General features: G+C 40.9%; 2 protein-coding genes across 2 annotated transcripts in view; both read left to right on the top strand.

The window, feature by feature from the left end:
- Window positions 1-17532, top strand: part of SCHIP1 (schwannomin interacting protein 1) — a 575521-nt gene that overhangs the window by 151608 nt on the left and 406381 nt on the right. The window lies entirely within an intron of this gene.
- Window positions 1-17532, top strand: part of IQCJ (IQ motif containing J) — a 658546-nt gene that overhangs the window by 368762 nt on the left and 272252 nt on the right. The gene's annotated exons all lie outside the window — the stretch shown is intronic.

Below are 17532 nucleotides of genomic sequence, written 5' to 3'. Positions count from 1 at the left end.
AACATAGGCATTAAGAACACCAAATGTGGAGCCAAACTGCCTTAGTTCATATGTTCAGCTCTGCCACTTATGATCTTTATGCACTTGGGTGAATTGCTTAATAGCTCAATTTCTCAAACTATAAAATGGGGATAATAATAGTACTTAATAGGGGTTGTTGTGAGGATCAAACGCTCTGATGTATGTAAAGTGCTTAGAAAAGAGCCTGGCACATGGTAAGCAATATATAAGCGTTTGTTCTCATTCACGGTTGTCTAGACCAGGATTTTCCTAAATATTTAGCTGCAGTTTTGTTTTGCACAGTCTTACATGGAAGCCCATATATGTAACTTATAAATGCAGACCTGTGTTATTGAGATGGGGGGAGGAGGCTGGACAAAGTCCATAGCTCCTCCCTCCCTACTCGTGAGGGGTTCTTTGGAACCCTAGGGCTGCAGAAGCCTAGTTGAGAAACTCTGAGCACACCCCAAAGCCCCTCATTTTCTGGAAGGAAGATTAGGGCCCAGCCTTGGTTTGAATAGCTCCCCACAGTTGAGCAGCAGAGTCCCTCCTGGGACCCAGGTCACCTGTTCCTCAATCCAGAGCTCTCTCCATCCACCTTGTGCCCCTCGCCAAAGGACTCACAATTAGGACAGAAGGAGCTGGGTTCCACTCCTCTTCTGCCAGTCATTTCTGAGTGGCCCCTCAAAAATTTTGCTCCATGATGCAATTGTACCTCCTTGTCTTCTGCCCAGTGGAAGAGTATATTTCTGCAGACTCCAAGATTTATATCCTAGAGTCTGAAGAAAGAGAGACAACAAATGAAGATGTGATTTTATTGTGCAATTTGCCATGCCCATCTTGGTAATATTAGAACTGGAATTCACTCTTTGTTTTGCCAATATCTCAAGAATTTCCTCACCCTTAATTCATCACATTGTCCTGAAACAGATAGGCTATGGCTATACTGTATTCAACTACACTGAGTAATTAAGCCAGAAATTTTATCTTATTATATATTTAGACACACACGTAAACCAACCCAGCCTTTCCTGGAATCCCCATTGCTCACTTGGTTGACTCAGCAGAGATGTTTGAAGCGGGTTAGCATCCTCATTTAACTTAATGGCTCCTTTACTACTAACTAAAGTTCACTTTGATGGAGAAAGTAACATATCTCTGTTTTTTAGAGCACAGCTTTCTGACTGAGTAGCACACTGTAGAGCTCTATAGGTTATTTTTCTCAAGAGACAAGAGAGTTATCTTTGTATGACCGGGTCCAGAGAACCGTAATCACCCCGGTTGTAGGGTAGGAACTTTTAGATTTTTTGTTACACATGAGATCATGTGGAGTGGTTACAGAAAACCAGTCTTTCCCAGTAGTTTTTTTTTTTTTCTAGACTTTGACTGAAAGAGGCGGTCTTAAAACAATACACACACACACACACACACACACACACACACACACATGCATATTTATAATTCCTTGGAATATGTGTGCTACTAATTACCATTAAATGACTCTACGTGTTTCATTTTTGGATTATTTATTCTTATCAGGATGCTAGAGGTAACTTGAACCTGTTTGGTTATTCTTTTAACAAACATTTTTTGAGTACCTAGACTTTATTGTACCTTCTCAGACATCCTGTAAAGTAGGCACTGTTATTTCCATTTTATAGATGAGTTAACTTAGAAAGCTCAAGTAACTTGCACAAAGCCAAGCAACTTTTGGGGGTCAGAGTTGATATCTGAACCCAGGTATGTGAGACTTCAATGAATGGTAGGTAAGGATTCTCAAGAGGGTGAAGGATGGTCCAGTAAGAAAGAGCATGGACAATTGTGTGGCTATGTGTTGTGTCCAGGGAGTGATAATTAGGCTCGTGTGGCCAAAGCATGGTGTGAAAATGGGAGAACAGGCAAGAACTGAGGTTATGAGTCTTTATCCTTAAGGCAGTAGTGAGCTGTATCAGCCAGAATTCCTTGCTTGTAAGCAACAGAAACATACTCTATGTTAAGCTCAAGTAAACTCACAGATGTACACTGGGAGCTTGCAAAGTCTATGGGAAGGCTGGAGAACCAACCTTGGAGACTGGTAGGAATTGCTTTTAGAATAGTAGCTCCAGAGGGCCAGGAGAGAGAAATATCAAGAATGGTTCCCTAGCAGGAAGGGTCTGGCCAGGTTACGGGAGCTCCAACCACTGTTTCTGTCCTCCATCTCATGTTGAAGATCCAGAATCTAGAAGGATAGACGCACTGGTGAGCTTAAGCACCCCATCATCCCTGGGTCCGAGAGAAAATGGCTGTGGGGAGAGCATCAGAGGACTTTTCAGCCTTTCACACAAAAGGGAAGAGTACTGGCCCAGCAAGAAAAGAGAGGGGCTCTTCTGGGAGGGGAAAATGAATGCAGGGTAGATTTTTTTCTTAATTCCTCCATATATCAATACTGTCAGTGATTTCAGAGCAGGGCAATCACATGAGCTGGATGCCATGACAACATGGAGGGTGGTTCAGAGAAGTTTGGGAGAGGGTCACTGGTCTGCCTAAGAGGCAGTTGCTTCGCTCCAGGTGAGAACTGCTGCCTTCAAAGTGAGTGTGGGGATGGATGGAGGTGAGGAGACAAACTCACAAGGCGATAGAAATAACACTCCACCACTACGGTTATCTATAATGTTCCTCACTTGGGCAGTATTACATTCATTTGATGAGAATATTATTGATCTAATGAGGGATTATCCCAAGGCCTATGATTTTATAAGTGAGAAAATAACACACACTCCAGGGAGACTTTGCGATGACCTAGAGACATGGGATAGGGACGGTGGGAGGGAGGCTCAAGAGGGAGGGGATATGGGGATATATGTATGCATATGACTGATTCACTTTGTTGTACAGCAGAAGCTAACACAGTATTGTGAAGCAATTATACTCCAATAAAGATCTATTCAAAAAAAACCAATTAATAGGAAAATCTGACAAAGCCAAGGCTTGGAAGTCATGCTTATCATGAGTAATATAGAGCTGGGAGAGTTTGTCTGAGCCCAAATACATTCAGAGTAATTTTCCATAAACCTGCCACCTCTGGTTTGAAAATATTTCATGTGTGAGACTGTGATTTTCTCTGACAGCCTAGGATGTGAAGAAGAGGAAGTTGGAAAAGTAAATTGCTCTTTTTGTAATGGTAAAAATGTCATTACTGTGAAGAACATTAATCTTTCTGATCAGGTATTGGATTTTGAGCTAAGATAAGATTCTGACTCTGGAATCCTCAGGGTTACAAGCAAGCATGTTTGAGAACTCCTAAAACTATGATAACTGGTTTTATTGTATTTTCCAAACAGTAATAGGTATATTTTTTAAGACATTCAGTGCAGCCAATCACTTTTCCAACACTGAAAACAGCAGTAATTTCAAGAAGTCCCTTTGGCCACAGCCCAACCAGCTCTGACAATTCCAGTGAACTTAGATTCTAACAGCCCTGCTGTGTCTCTTGTATCCTCTGGACACGTCCTACCTTGTAGGATTTGCAGGAGGTAATGAGGCCGGTTTCTTTGTTGGTCAGTTAGGTTCACTGTGGTCCACAGACTAATCCCAGATCTGATTACCAGAGGACTGTGGGGAGAGGATAGAAATTGTCTTAGTTTGTGTTCTCCATTGCAGACTCTGAGACAAGAATTTGGGAGCAATAAGTTTATTTAGGAAGACAGAGGGATTGGTGAAGTGAGCAGGGGAGGAAGGGCGATGACAGGAGCTTCAGCGAGCAGTACAGCTGTGCACTAGGGGAGTTCCGTCCTGCTGAGCACCCTCGGGGACACTGTGGGACACACTTGAGAACTGTCCCACCAAGGGGGAAGGAAGCCAGGGCATTTATCCACCTACTCCTCACTTGTTGAAGGTCATCCCTGGGTGCTAAAGCCCCAGGACTTTGGGTCTGCCCCCCATGCCATCACAGGCCAAGCATGCCCTTGCAGTCAGAGAATGTTCTCAAGAAGCCATTTACATGCACAGGAACCATCGTCAGGCAACCTCCACAGAAGTTCCAGAAGATATAAACAACAGCTGATACAAAAGGAACTAGGAAACATTAATTGCTGTGCCTGAAAAAAAAAAAAAAAAAACAAGGAGCAATGAGTATTCTTAAGGAACTTCCCATTATGTTAAATGAGGTGGATTGATTTCTTCTCTGAGTGAGGCAGAGTAGATAGTCAGCCATGAATCACACTTGAAAGCACTTACAATTTAATAAAGGAGTTGGGATATATTTACAAGTAAGTCTAATGCAGGAGACAAAGTGACGGGAAATCTAACAAGTTGCATACAGAGAGTGAGAGGCGGGAGGGATAATCTCCAGGAAGGAGGGAAAGACTCAAGAATGACTTCTTGGAAGAGGCAGCACTTGGCTTTTATATTCAGAGATGAGGAGGCTGGGCATTCCATGCAGAGGAAACGGAATCATCACAGACACGAGGATGGAAAGTGAAGAACAAGGTTCGGCTCAATCTAATCTGACCTTGGGGAGGTGAAGGTGAGCAGTTGGAGGAAGATGAGAAAGTTCTGTTGGGCCCAAATTGTGAAGAGTTTTAAATACCAGACTCAGGATGTTGCCCTTTGCCCTTGCAACTGGTGTACCAGGCACATCGGGGTGTCACCAACCCTCACGGGTATGCTATCACATTTTTTATTAAAATTTAAAATTGATTTTTGCTGAAGCAGACACACACACACACACACACACAAAGACACACACATAATACATACATACTGTTATCGTGGTGTCTTTCAGGTAAGCCTAGTGGGCCATGTGTCACAGTGTGGGGCAGTGTACAGCTTTCAAGGAACAAGTAGAGAGAGGTGGAACAGAATGACAAGATAATGTTTCCTGTAATGTGAGAGAATGCTGCCTTTTGTGCAGATAAACAAGCACAGACAGTGCAATGGGGAGGTCTCAACCACCATCTCAAATGCGAAAGGCAATCAAGTAAATAGTTCAGTGGCACTGGATATAATCCACTCAATACTTTCAACGGGCCACATGCCTTTTTCTTAATTTTAATATTTAAAAGTGTGTCAAGAAATCCCCCCAAAAAGGGTTGTTAATCATCTTAAGGCAATTGAAAATCATTTCAAGGTTTTTCCAAGAAGAGTAGCATGTCAGCCCTTGACTCTGTCGTTAAGAGCAGGAGCAGTGAGTTGGGTCCCCCATGGGTCTTCATGGGTGAGGGACTTTCTGGTCACACGACTGTGTGTTGAGGCCACTTGCCAGACTACTTATGCATGTGGCAAAGAAGGAAACTGAATTGGATATTCTGAGACTAGAGACAGAGCTCTCTTTGATATAGAAGAAAGAACCTAGACTCTTCCCATCAGTATTCATCAATATGCATTTGACAACTATGTCTTAGACTTCATCTGTACACAAAGGCCCCATTTGTGTGTTGGGTCAGAAAGACACATAATACTCTGTGGCCTTAGTAAGTTACTCATCTTGGTCTCAGTTTACTTACCTAAAAAACTGGAGATAAAAAGAGCTGTCTTGCAGAGTTGTGAGGATTAAATGATACAATATTTTTAAAATTCTTAGCCCTTAGTTGAGTTTAATAAATGAGAAATCTTAGATATTTTATCACTCAGGTGCCCTCAGGAGCATATTTTGAAAGTCACTCAAGGCAAATCTCCTAGGAATTCTAGGTGATATCAGACGATTTCTTCAGTAAGCTATGGTCTTCTATATAAAGAAAGTTCCTGGCACACTGGAGTTTATATCTGTTAACTTTGGGTGTAGTTCTTATGGAAAATGTGATATACATCTATAATATATATATATATTCTTAATTGGCATGTAAGACTGAAATTTATGAGAATTGTGTAGTGCTTCAATTGTATAGTGCTTCAATCCCTCTTTCTAGAGCATGGTATGTTATCTTACATACTTACCCTTTTGTTTTTTTAATCATTCATTCTACAACCATTTTTTGAGTATATACTATAAATGCAAGGTATAGAGCAGACACAGAAAAGTGTAAAATTTCTTTAAGTATCTTACAGTCTATATGTAAAGACTATGTATGTGTGTATATGTATATATATATATAAAATGTTACTTAAACAATGCACATATAAATTATGGCAAACATTTAAGTAATGCTACCAGATAGTATAGATTAAGAACAAAGACAAACTGTAATAGTGAATATTGTAATTGTTTATAAGAGGAAATGGTTAAGAATGTTTCATGGATGACATAGGGCTTAACTTGGCCTTCAAGAGTGGCTGAGAGATCATCATTTAGAGAGGAACAGGAGCCTGGCTTCTGTATGAATAAATAGGACAGTGAGGAAGTCAAGCCAGAGAAGAGGGTTGTGTTAGGGATTAATGGGAAGTAAGGCAGTAAACGCAGCAGAATTCAGGCTGCAGATGGGTTTCAATGCCAGACCAAGTAATCTAGCCTATAGTTCAAGATCATCAGCCAAAATGTCTTCAGGAGCTGGTAAAAGTTTCAGGTGGTCAAGGATAAGAAATAGGGAGTGGTGCAGACTGTGGGAGATCTGGAGAATATAAAGGTCTTCAAATTTAAAAATATTTGAAACACTGGGCTTCCCAAACAAAACATGCCTCCAGGCCAAATTCTGTCAGCTGGACCATGGTTTTTAGCCACTGTTCTAGACCATTACCTGGGCTACCCATTGCCGTGCCACACGATTGGCAGACATTATCAAACCAACAGATCACTATTTCTTACCAAGCCTAGATGAGCTCTCAGAATCCTTCTCAACATAATGTCATGAGCATTATTTCTATATTGATTTTTCTCCCACCCTGTTCTCCAGTCTCAGTAAGGCCATCACAACATTTGCCTTGCACATATTTGCAAAAACACATTAATTTATAAGTGAAGGGGGAGCTATTTATCATATAAATGTGTAGTGTCATGGTACCCCTCTCTCTAACCCCCAACTGCCCACAGTCAAACTTTTCTCTTTTGCATTCATTTTCAGCCATGTGTCAATTTTGTACTACTGGGACCTTGGGACTATAAGGTTACCCTTTCTTAAGGGAATCAAGGTCTCATGGTGTCCTGTTGGAGTAAGGAGATTAGGGATCCCGGCAGGGGTAGACTGGGAAAGAGACAGGGTTATGTGGGGCATTGGAAACCAATGCCTGGCCCACTGATGATTGCCATGAGTAACATAACCTCTGAGTCCCAGTTTCCTCAGCTCCCAATGAAGGTAATCACCTCCCCTTTGGCCACCTAATGATGTTACTGTGAGAATCAGATAATCTCATGAGTGTGTAAGGGTGTGTAAGGGCAAACTAAAAGAATTTTAACATTATTCTTTAATCGATTCCTCTTACGAATTAATCACAAGGGAGTTATGGGAAGTTGATGGATAGGGTGGGCATACATGTCTGATGAGACCGTATGCTATGTTCTGATTAAGTTGTATAATTTTAAGATTTACCATTGAATATCCTGTTTTAAAGGTTGTCCAGGAAACCAGGAGAGCTTTCTTTGCAGGGAAGCATGTTTGGTAATAACAAACACAAAAACTGAGGTCAAACAAAGAAATGAAACCATTTTGCAGATTGAGTGTGTCATCCTATGCTACAATGAAACTTTCTCCTCTCCAGCCTCTGCCATTCTAACAAACCCTTACACACTCATGAATTCATGTGGTCCTCATAGTAGTATCATGAGGTGGTCTAGGAGGGGATGATTGCCCTCATTTGGAGCTGAGAAATCCAAGATTCAGAGAGGTGAAATCACTCATACCTGGTCATCAGTAGAGCCAGAAATGGGATGTGGGTTTTCTGATTCCCTGTATGACCCTGTCAATTTCCTTGTCTATCTCTATCTAAAACTATTTTTCAGCTCAGATTCTGAAAGGATGCCTGGAGTGGGAAAGAAAAAAGGAATCAGAACATGGTCATTCCTTCCCATGTCTTCAGCTGAGACTGCACTCCCAGATTTCCACTGCCCTTAGCTTGCAAAGTCGTGCCCTGCTTTAATCATCTGTGTAAAGGTGGCCTTACCTGCAGCTAACCTGATGCCCTTCTGCTTTGCCCAAATGCAAGAAAGGATGGATTTACACTTAAATCAATATTTAATCTAATGTACCTCTCTTGATTCCGTTTGTGAAATTGTGTGTAGATCTTGGATAAGAATGTAAGCCCATGAGCTGAATCAAAGCCATTTGAAAGACAGCTCCAGAAGGAGACATGGTCATACATGCAGAAGAGAGGAAGTTTCCTTGATGAGAACCAGTGTATTTCCTTACCCTCCCCCCCTTTTTATTAAAGATATGAAAAAGGAAGTCAATAATGATTTAATTGGGCCCTGTTGCAAATGAGGCTCAGGATTCCAATAGGACCAAAGACATTAGCAATAATGAAGAAAAATACCCTAATAACATGTAGGAATTCTTGTCAGTCATATATCATAATACTTCACAGGATATTTTCATTATTTGGAGGAGAAAAGGCCCATATATGTCATTTTTCCAGATCATAAAATAGGAACTAAATACATGATACCAGATGAAACTTAAACCCCAATATTACATTTTTTATGTAGAACCTGAAGTCTATGGCTATCTTTCAAAGTGTCCCCGTTTCAAAATGATTTGTCCAATGCCATTTTAGAGTGTGAATTTCAAACTAGAAATGGAATTCTCAGCCTGATCTTTAAGAAACAGGTTTAACTTCAATCTCCCAGTCTGGGAAATAAATTGTCTGTGGAGTGAAGATGGTGAGGTAAGTGAGCTTGAAGCATGAAGCAAGAATGAAAGGAGGAAAGAAGAGAAGAAAAAGGAAGAAAAGAGAAAGAAAAGGAAGGGAATAGAAGAGGAGGGAAGGAAAGGGGAAAGAAGAGAGGGAAGAGTATACCTCTAGTGACCTGCAGGAATCAAAGCCTCTTCATAGTAAGCTTCTACATCTTTCTTATCAGCAAGATCAGACTCATTTTTTAAAATTTATTTATTTAATTTATTTATTATTTTTTTGGCTGTGTTGGGTCTTCGTTGCTGTGCGTGGGTTTTCTGTAGTTGCGGCAAGCAGGGGCTACTCTTCATTGCGGTGCACAGGCTTCTCATTGCGGTGGTTTCTCTTGTTGCGGAGCACGGACTCTAGGTGCGTGGACACCAGAAGTTGTGGCTCGTAGGCTCAGTAGTTGTGGCTGACGGGCTCTAGAGCACAGGCTCGGTAGTTGTGGTGGACAGGCTTAGTTGCTCCGTGACATGTGGGATCTTCCCGGACCAGGGCTCTAACCCGTGGCCACTGCATTGGCAGGGGGATTCTTAACCACTGCACCCCCAGGGAAGTCCCAGACTCATTTTTTAATTAACAGATTTCAAGGTTTCAAGTTCAGTGAATCAGCCTACTTATTTAAAAGTGTTTTCACCCTCCCTTTGCTAAAATGTCCCACATTCAGTAATGTTCTACCTGACCATTTGTTTGATTGACAGTAAAATCACAGTAAGGGGTTCATACCATAAATTCACAATTAAGTGGCTCTATGAGGCATATGAAATGAGCAGCATTTCATCAGTGAATTCTATTACCCGCATCTAAGGATCAGCAAAGTACCTCTAACTCCAGGATGCCTTTGGAAGCACTGATTATGTCAATAGGAAACTTTAGTTATATGCTTCTAAATGCATAGTTCTAAGAAGCAATGACATCACTCATAGCTAATGTTTTTAGTATTCCTCATGGTAACTAGGGCTTTGGAAGTCAAGTCAGATTTGGGACAAGAAGCACATTTTGATAATACATCTGTTACAAAGCATGAACTTTGGATTTCTATAGTGTTAAAATGCCCCCTCATAATCTCCTTCAGCTTCTTTCTCCAAAACCTCTTCAAATAGACATACAGTCAAAGCAGAAGCATGGTGCTTGCTTTGCAAATGCAGCTTCGAGCCAGCTGACTTTCACCCCTTCAATCCGATGGCCTCCTGTAAGACCATCTATAATGAACTTTTAGAGCCTTTACTGAAACAAAGTCATTAAATTTGAAAACTTACAAAATGCCTAACTTTGCACATTTAATACTTTTATAATGGCTATGAGATTTTGAACTACTTTATTAAATCATTGTAATAAGCTGAGATTTTGCTATAAGCATAGAATGAGGAACACTATCTTCTATCTGGAGGGTAACTGTTATAGTACACATGGGTGGTCATTTGTTTGTACGTTAGTGGTTACACACTGCCACCCCTCTTAACCTTGATGACACTTGTCTGATTGTGTTAACGAGCAGGAGAGTGTTAGACAAAACCACTGTGGTCAAAATAACAGGGAGAGAAGATGGATAAACCACATGAAAATCATAGTCCTTCATCCACATCCTCTTTAAGAGCACACATTTCCACTGTGAATATCTGATAATGATAGTTACTTTGTCATTTTAGGCTTAACTAAGTAGACAGTCAATTAGAAAGGCATGTTTCAATTGATCTTCATTGTAAGTTAGGTTATACCACTTCTTTTGTATTTATCTGACAATATTAAATCAATATTTTCTTTAAAATTCACATCCAAGAGTTTCTAGTTGACATCTGAATCCCTTCACAGCAGTTCAAGCACCTAGTCAACACATGTTTATTGACCGAATAATCTGGTGCTGTGGAAGCTGCAAAGATAACACTGTCTGCCCTGAGAGAGTTCATAATCTAGCAGAGAAAATAAGATGTACATGGAGACCCATGATATAAAGCAGAATGTGCTACCAGGAAGACATAAGCAAAGTGCCGTAAGAGCTGAGAAGAGGGTTTGACTGGAACCTGTCAGGAGGTGGATATCAGAGAAGGTTTGAGGAACAGGTGAGATTAGGGTGGGTACCAAAAAGAGGGTTAGATTTTGACCTCCAAATAAATTTACTTTTTTCTCCTTCCAGAAAAGAGAATCCCAGCTTTCATAATCTTACTGTGAAGATGATTATACAAAAAAGAAAAGTTCAAGAAAGTGAATCACATGGGCCAAATGGTCTGCACTGTGTGCAATTATTTCACCTAAATGCTCTCACTTCATTTTAGCCATGACGATAAAGCCAAAAAACAACCCTTGAAATATCTCTTATAACAGATTTTGGTCCATTGCCAACGCAAGAGAAAATACAAAAATGCAGAAAGAAAGTTAGTACAGTATTAGATGCCAGAAGTTAAATTGCTAGAATTTAGCTCAGGGTTCTTATAAAACCAAGGTTTTCTCTATTTAGCTTTGTAAACCTTGCCACATGGAGCTGGCCTCTGAATCGAACTGGGGACAAAAATTACAACTGGGTTGCATCAGTGTAGGACCTACGAGTCAGTAGCTGCTTTTCTTCATCTTTTGCTGCTCATTCCAGTTAGAGACTCCCAACCCATTCTAAATACTTGCAGACCTCAAGACAGCCATTAGTGGAGCCAGCATGGGACCAAGATGGGAGCATTCACCTAGACAGGGAGTCAGGGCTCTGCTTTTCCGCCAGCCGGGTGACCCTGGACAAATAGGGTCTCATCTGTGAGCCTCAGTTTTCTCATCTGCACAATGCCATGCCTACATTAGAGGGTTGTCGTGAATGTCCAGTGACATAAGCCACAACGTGGAAGTGCTCTGTAAACTGTGAAGTGCTGCCTAAATATCAGTGAGCATCTGTGTCAGCACCATCATCAGTGGTAGTTTGTTCCTGCCCTAAACAAGAAATCTCCCTCACTGAAGCAAAGCTCTTTTATTTTGTCATCAAATCCATCCTTTATGCTGCTGCTTCTTTGCTGTGTGACCTCAAAGATGCTATTAGACCTTCTTGAGCCTCATCTTTCTCATCTAGAAAGTGGGCATTATAGTTGTGTCTGCCCTATGTTAAAGGTTCACTATAGTAATTAAAGATGATAAAAGGTTGTGAAAGCAAATTGCAAACATAAATCATCTCATAAATATTCATTGTTATGCCCATATGGAGGCTCCAGGCCTTCATTCCTAACCCAGACCCCTTGATTGAGTGCCTGATCCCTGCTCCTCTGGCCAGCTCCCTAGGTACAGCTCGTCACCTACTCTGACCTTCAAGCCTTCGAGGCTTCTGCTCATCCTTCAAGCCTTGCTCATCTCTCTGGTTCTAGTCCACTGAGTGGACTAGATCCAACACATGCCCCTACCCTGGAGTGTCCTGCTCTACCCTGCCCATCATTTCAGGAATCCTACTTCAGAATCAAACTACTTCTACTCCGTGGCCCTGAACTTGAACGCAGTCAGGCTGCAATCTTTTCAGGTCTTGACAATTCCAGGCCTCTTTGCCCTGGGCTGGCAACTGCGTGTTGCTTAGACTTTCAAAATTCTCAGCCATTTTCATCTGACTTCATGCATGGAAGGTTCATAGAGCTCAGTGGTTCCCAACATTGGCTGCACACCAGAACCACGTGGGTGACATGAAAAATAAATAACAGTGCCTGGGCCCCACCTCCAAAGATTCTGATACAATAGGTCTGGAGTATAGTTTGAGCATTAGGGTTTTTCGAAGTTACACCTGTAATTCTAATAGGTAGCCAAGGTTGAGAATCACTGATTTGGAGGTTGTTCTAGCCAAGTTGTAATCTGGGTTGGGAGTGAGGGCTGGCAACAAGCCACGTTTTATCTGCACTGGGGGTGGAGGCCAAAATCTACAACAGAGGTGAGTCCTAAGAGTGGCGTGGACGTATATACACTACCAAACGTAAAACAGATAGCTAGTGGGAAGCAGCCGCATAGCACAGGGAGATCAGCTCGGTGCTTTGTGACCACCTAGAGTGGGGGGATAGGGAGGGTGGGAGGGAGGGAGATGCAAGAGGGAAGAGATATGGGAACATATGTAGATGTATAACTGATTCACTTTGTTATAGAGCAGAAACTTAACACACCACTGTAAAGCAATTATACTCCAATAAAGATGTTTAAAAAAAAAAGAAGAAGCAATGTGTTCAACACTCACAATACCGGTCCTGAAGCCAAATCCCAGGGAGACTGATTCAAATGGCAACCTAGTCCAATAGGATCACTAGGGCTCAGGTAGCAGAACTCAGTAAAGAGGGGGATGGTGGTGGCAGGGCTAAATCTGCGTCTCCAGCTAGGCATTGTTTATATTCCATCCTGAGTTTGAGAAGATAGTGCCTTCATAGTTAAAGATAGTGAACATGGTGTTTCCTATGGTAGACTAGAATAAAATTTTTATGGGCCTAAATGTAAGGTTTTAGCTTATTTTTATTTGTGCATATCTATAAGTTTGCACCCACTTTGGGCCCAGGAAGTCTTGGTGTTCCCCGTGTTCAGAGTCTTTAATAAAGAATCAGAGATGAAGGCAGCAAGAGCCTCAAAGGCCAACTTTTTCATTTTCCACTTGTGAAAACTGAGGCCCAGAGAGGACAACAGTTTGTCCAAGGTCATACAGCATGCAGTTGGAGGTAGAGTCTGGTGAAGAGTGGAGCTCACCATCCAGCAATGGGCGTGCGATCATGGGCTTTGTGTACCACGTGTTTAAATTGTGAAGGCACGAACTGTGTAGAAAATTATCTTAAAATGGATCATGCTGTTCATAAAATTTCTGACTGGTGCAGATGTATTTCAAATTCTTCCTTCACTTTGAGACTGTAAAGCAAGATACTTTAGTAAGAGAGGGGGCCCAGCAGGTGAAAGCCAGGTGCTTTCCACTTATTTTAAGGGGAAACAGAAGATAAAATGAATCTGAGTTCTTCCTTGGATTTTTTTTTTCAGTTAGCAAAAGAGAAATTAGTAAGAGCTTCTGATATCTTTGTTCTGTGATTTCTGGGGGAGTGTAATTAGCAGGGTGGGATGCATTTTTCACCTAAAGCTAAGGTATTGGTCTAAGGACTCATTGTAGTTGGATGCTGACTGCAGCAGATGTTTAATATTTCCACGTAGGTAAGCATCAAGGCCATGCATGAGCCACCAGAAGATGGCTTCCTGGAGGAGCTTGGCTAAACAGGAAGACAGACAAGGCAATAATAATAATGGCTGGCATTTCACTTTACAGTTTATAAAACACTTTAAGGCATTGTTATAGCCATGTCTTAGGAAAATATACAAATCAAGCAAGGGTCACAAAATAGGTAGAAAAAACTCAAGCTATTTTAAGAAAAGAAGAAAAAGACACTCTGTGAGTGCCCTGTGATTTGGAGATACCCATTTCTTAGGTGGCCAAACTAAAGTTCAGCAAGATCGTGTGACTTGTCAAGGTGGCACAGAGTAACGATAATGAAAATGACCAACGTTCATATTTCCTATCCAGAGCCTATTTTTCTGTCACAGCCCAGATGCCTCATGGCAAAGAAAAGTAGGCAGGGTTGAGAGTCCAGGAGGCCAGAGGTGGCAAGAATAGCACTAAGAAGTGGGTTTGGCACTCCCCAGTGACAGGACTGGCTGTGAGACACCCGAGCTCATAGGTAGTGAGGGAGGTAGAGGTAGGGCAGACATCCGGGACTGCAGTCAGCCTGGAGGCAGAGATGCCATTAGAGTGAGTGTTTCTGGCTTGTCTATTTGCCCAGGTTGTACCAGCTGAGCTGAGCCTGTCTCTGAAATGACCTCTAGGATGTAGCTTCGATCTAATAAAATAACTTAATGGAATTTTTCACTCTGATCAGATGGTTTCAGGACCAGCTTGGGATGACTGATCACATTCCTTCGCTGCTCCCTCATCCTCCCTCCACTAGAGCTTGTTGGATTGGCTGGTGGCAGGACTTGAATGATGTTGCCTTACGGTTTGTGTCTCTGTTAAACTTGGATGAATATCGTGGGACTTAACATAAATTGTTTAACATAAAAAGTTTTTCTGTGCCTTTTCTCTATGTTGAGAGAATAGTAAGATAGAATAATGCACTCATTTCAGGGAAAATCAGATAAATTGACCTTTTCATTTGTGTGGATACTGGAAGCTTTCATACTCTGAGTTGGAAAGATGAACCCAGACTCATAACAAACTAAATGCTTCATTCCCCAGAAAAATCTCTGCACAAAAGTGATCTTATAGGAAATCTAAACTGTGCTCTCTCCATCCTGTGATGATTGTAATCTTTATTCACAATTAAAATATGTTTATACATCAATTAATACAAAGGCTCTAACAGAGAAAAATAAACCCTGTGTTTGTGAAAACAGGATAATTCTTTCGTGCAGACTCTGGTGTCTGACTCTCTGGGTTGGAATTTGACTCTGCCACTTACCATCTGTGTGTCTGTGGTCAAGTTACTTAACCTCACTTTGCCTCAGTTCCCTTGTCTATAAAATATTAAATATTAAATTAGTCAATTTATGTCAAGTGTTAGGGGGGCCTAGCACATGATAAATACTCAACAAATTTAACTTTATTATTGTTACATTATAATTTCCACATTCTAGATTATTTCAGTGGTCTCCTCACTTGTTTCTGTTTATTTTCCAGTTCCTTGCTTGCAAAACCCATTCTATATCTGGTTACTAAAATAGTCTTCCCAATGAATAGACTACATCATTCCCCTATCTAAACATTCACATTGAGAAGATCCTGTTACAAAAGAAAGTGGAGGGCTTCCCTGGTGGTGCAGTGGTTGAGAGTCCGCCTGCCAATGGAGGGGACACGGGTTCGTGCCCCGGTCCGGGAAGATCCCACATGCCGTGGAGTGGCTGGGCCCGTGAGCCATGGCCGCTGAGCCTGCGCGTCGGGAGCCTGTGCTCGGCGGCGGGAGAGGCCACAACAATGAGAGGCCCGCGTACAGAAAAAAAAAAAAAAAAAAGAAGTGGAAAATGCTTTCACGTATTGTATTTTTCACATATAGTACATTACTAAATCAATATGCCTATGCATGTATAAACTTTCTGGATCACTGGGGCCAGGGTGGGGGAGGGGAGAGGGCAGAAGAACACATGAAATTTTAGGAAAATTATTAATATGTATTCAGAATGAGATTAAGAGGATAACAGACTTCCACTTCATAAAATGATTCATTAAATTCTTGATGGGCACTTTTCTACCCAAAACCTGTTGGTCATTCTGACCTGGCCTTGGAAGTATCAAAGTATCAAAGAGTGAGAAGGCCATATTAGCCATTTTGAATGTGAGAGTATACTCATAAAAATAAGTAGAAAATGTTTAAAGATCATGATGTCTAATAAAAGGTTTTATAGAAGCACACAACCATACCAGGAAGAGTTGTTAAAAACAAAATAATGTTGTCTTTGCACAGTATATATTTATCGACCTAAATTTATATAATTAAAGTGGCAAAATAAAACCCTCAATATAATTATGATTTGGGATATTTTTGAAATAAGAATTTCTGCCAAAAGTTAAGTAAGCTTGTAGACACCACTGTTTCCTTTGTCTCTATAATAAATATATCACTTACACATGATATTTTTAGAATAAGAGATGATGAGAAATTCTGGAGTGGGTACTGACAACCATGCCCGTAATTAGCTCAACTTTCTCATTAGGGGATGCTGCTTTTTAAAAAGTAGGAAATTGCCAAGAATAATAGCTTATCTAATTGAAGATCATTATAAACAAATTAGAAATTATTTGTGAGTTGTGCTAATAATGAATGTTAAATGTATGAAGTCATATCCTGGTGTAGAAATATGATGAATATCTGTCTTTCACATTCGTGGTAATTGTTTTCTATTACGTATGTGTTGTTTCCATTTTTTTTATATGTATGTTATTTTGGGGATAGGGAAGTTGCATAATTGGTGTTGTGCTTTGGGAGAATTAACCTAGTAAGCAAGTATGAGTTGGTTGGATAAGCAAAGGAAGGTCTTGATGGAAGATCCTTTGATGAAGGGGAGGGAAGAGGCTGTAAAGAGAATGTTAAGTTTTATTAATATCTAACTTAAAATATCATGTATCAGGTGTTGGTTCAGCAGAAGTGTATCATTAAGAAAAATATGAAATGTCAAAGGGAAAAATACATTGTTAAAGAATGCTAGCAAATATATATACTAAACCTCAAAATTGGCTTAACAATTAAAATTTTTGAGGATGTCTTCTATGTAGGGAATTTAAAGCACTTTATCATGATACAGTGTTCTAAAGAAATAATCCAGAAGAAGCGAAAGGAAAAAATAATGTTAAATCATCACGAGTTGTTATCATGGAAATGTGTCCATCCGTGTGACTCTATGACACTGATCCAGCGACACCCCTCTTTTCCTCCCCAGTGGTGGTCCTTTCTCAGGAACAGATGGCCACACCTACCTCACACGCATCCTTCTCCTGAAAAAGATTCACTTTCTTCCCAGACCTCCCTCTGGCCCCCAAGTACACTCCCATGAGTATGAGTTCAGTTACATCCTCCCCAAGCCAAAAGAGGAGTACAGCCCAGGAAGGCAATCTCATGAAGTGTGCTAGGTATCAGAAGGTGTCACAAGAATGACACCTGGGATTTTTTTCTTCTCTGGCTCCTGGAAGCGAAGACTAAATCAGTAACTGGACTCAGCATAGGTGATTGTCAAAAGTTATACATTTAGTTCAGCCTCATAACAGATGAACTGACTTAAAAAAAAAAAGAGTTAATGGTTTGGGATGGTTGTAATAGCTCCTTGTAATAGATAGTA

This window comes from Delphinus delphis, chromosome 4 (genome assembly GCF_949987515.2).
Source record: "Delphinus delphis chromosome 4, mDelDel1.2, whole genome shotgun sequence".
Taxonomy (NCBI): domain Eukaryota; kingdom Metazoa; phylum Chordata; class Mammalia; order Artiodactyla; family Delphinidae; genus Delphinus; species Delphinus delphis.
This window is presented reverse-complemented; position numbering and strand designations above follow the sequence as displayed.